General features: G+C 36.9%; 1 pseudogene; it reads right to left on the reverse strand.

Moving 5' to 3' along the window:
* Nucleotides 1-1093: 1093 nt before the first annotated feature.
* On the reverse strand, nucleotides 1094-1669 carry LOC100669384 (GTP-binding protein Rheb-like; annotated as a pseudogene).
* Nucleotides 1670-2757: the final 1088 nt, after the last annotated feature.

Consider the following 2757-nt stretch of genomic DNA (forward strand, 5'->3'; position numbering starts at 1 on the left):
TCAGAGCTGAGAACAACAACAACAGGGTAAAGAAGTGATCAGCTGTGTCAAATACTACTGATAAATACTTCAAGAACTTAGAATTCACCACTGTACTTAGCAAACAAGGATGTTATTAATAAACTTCAAAAAAATATCTGTGGAATGGTTGGGAGTTCTGAAAAGAATAGGAGGAGAAATATTGGACACAGTGAGTTTAGACTAATTTGTTGTCGTTAGGTATCTTCAAGTCAGTTCTGACTCATGGTAACTCTATGTACAACAGAATGAAACACTGTCCCACCCTGTGCCATCGTCACAATCATTCCTATTTTTGAGACAGACAATTGTTGCAGCCACCGTGTCAAGCCATTTCACTGGGAGCCTTTCCCTTTTTCACTGACCTTCTACTTTATCAAGCATGATGTCCTTCTCCAGGGACGTGTCCCTCCTGATAACATGCTCAAAGTACAGGAGAGGAAACCTTGCCATCCTCACTTCCAAGGAGCATTCTGGCTATGCTTCTTCCAAAAAAAAAAATTTCTGGAAGTCCATGGCATGTTCAATATTCTTTACCAACACCATAATTTGAAAGTGTCAACTCTTTGATCTTCCTTATTCATTGTTCAACTTTCACATATATGTAAAGATTGAAAATACCATGGCTTGGTCAGGTGCATCTTCAAAGTGATGTATTTGCTTTTTAACATGTTAAAGTGATCTTTTGCAACATATTTGCTCAACGCAATTTGTCATTTGATTTCTTTTTTTTTAAAGGTTTACAGCTAATTTACTTACAAGTACACATTTAATACAATGAAATAAGATACTGATATATCAAGCTTAGTTTAGAATAGTGTAACAATAGGTATTTTGATGATTAAATTATTTTAAACAAATAAATACCCTGAAAAATTAATGCCGGTAATATTCTTGGTCAAAATATTATTAAGAAATGCAATATATAAATTGAAAATACGAGTGCTTCAAATTTGAAAATGGACGTGAACTCACTTGGACAGAGTCAGAGTTTAACATAATCTAAATGTGGGGGCAAGGGAAAACTGTGACCCGAATGATACCTTTCAGGTTAATAGAAGGGAAAAGAAGCATAGTTTATCTTAAATGAAAATGGGCAGATTGCTTCTTCAGGTAGAATCTATTCCAAGATATTCCTTGTGAAGCTGTCTTGTGAATTTTTTCTGCCTGTAAAATTATCTTTCTAAAAACATCCACAACAGCCTGATTTTCTTTAGCAGAAGATTCCAAAAAAGCTGCATTCCAAGATTCTGCTAAAATTTCCTTTCTTCATAATTGATCACCCTTTCTATATGTAGGTCTTTTTTATTTCCCACCAGCATAATAGATATTTAAACTTTCCCCACCAGATCCAACAATTTGCTATGGATAACTTGAGGCACTTAAAACTTTTGATTGATGTAACAGAGTCTGCAAGAATATAACCCTTAATATCTATAGAGTATGTCTGAGGAAAAGATGGAATATTCATCCTGCCCAGCTGTGTTCACCAGTTGATGATATTTCCTGTGATCAGTTTTGCAAAAGTGTCTTTTATGGTTGGATCATAGGAATCAACAAACTGGCCTTCAACAAATTTAATCCTCAATAAGGATTTCCCTACAGACTAGTAGCCCAGAATGGTGATCTTTCGGGAGGTGGACTGCGGCATCTTCTCAGCCTCCCAGCCCAGCCTGAAACTCACCACCTGTGGTGCTGGATCTGCTGCAGCTGCTGTGGAAGGCAGCTGGGAGCTACGTGCAGGGCGCATGTAGCTCTTGTGCTCTCTCCCTCATTTGGTTTCTTGCTGCAGCTTCCATGGGCTTTAATTGTGGATCCAAGTAAAATGAAATCCTCAACAACCTCTATCTTTTCTCCGTTTATCATGATGTTGCTTATTGGTCCAGTTGTGAGGATTTTTGTTTTCTTTACATTGAAGTTAATCCATACTGAAAGCTGTGGTCTTTGATCTTCATCAGTAAGTGCTTCAAGTCCTCTTCACTTTCAGCAGACAAGGTTACATCATCTGCATAACACAAGTTGTTAATGAGTCTTCTTCCAATACTGATGTCCCATTCTTCTTCATATAGTCTTTGCGTGTATTTGCTCAGCATGCAGATTGAATAAGTATGGCGAAAGGATACAATTCCAATGCACTTTGACTTTAAATCAGGCAGCGTACCCTTGCTCCATTCCAACAACTGCCTCTTGGTCTTTGTCCAGGACAATTAAGTGTTCTGGAATTCCCATTCTTTGCAATGTTATCCATAATTTGCTATGATCCACACAGCCTAATGCCTTTGTGTAGTCAAACTCTGAGAACTTCATGGGGTCTGAAGCTGGAAAATAAACAGTAGTTAAACAATATAAAAGAACTAAACCAGGATTCTGAATTTGGTAAAAACTTTATGGGGAGTCAAAGGAAGTCAGAAATGTATTGGTAGTATATAGCTACTTGCACAAATGATTGTAATATTGAAAAAGAATGGGGACCTCAAGTGAAAATCAGTAGTTCTAACTAAAATATGTCCTATTTTATATAAGATGTTCACTGCAAGAAAATGTACAGAATATTCTTCAAACTGTCTCATATTAATAAATAGAACTGTCCTCTCCCCTGCCAAAAGAAAAATATAAAAGAAACTGAAGTGAGACAAAGAGTGTGCTTTATCTTGTGATAAAAACCAAAAACCACACCAGTTGCTTTCAAGTCAATTTGACTCACAGCAGCCCTATAGAACAGAGTAGAACTACTCCATA

The sequence above is a fragment of the Loxodonta africana genome, chromosome 5, assembly GCF_030014295.1.
Source record: "Loxodonta africana isolate mLoxAfr1 chromosome 5, mLoxAfr1.hap2, whole genome shotgun sequence".
NCBI classification, from domain to species: Eukaryota; Metazoa; Chordata; class Mammalia; order Proboscidea; family Elephantidae; genus Loxodonta; species Loxodonta africana.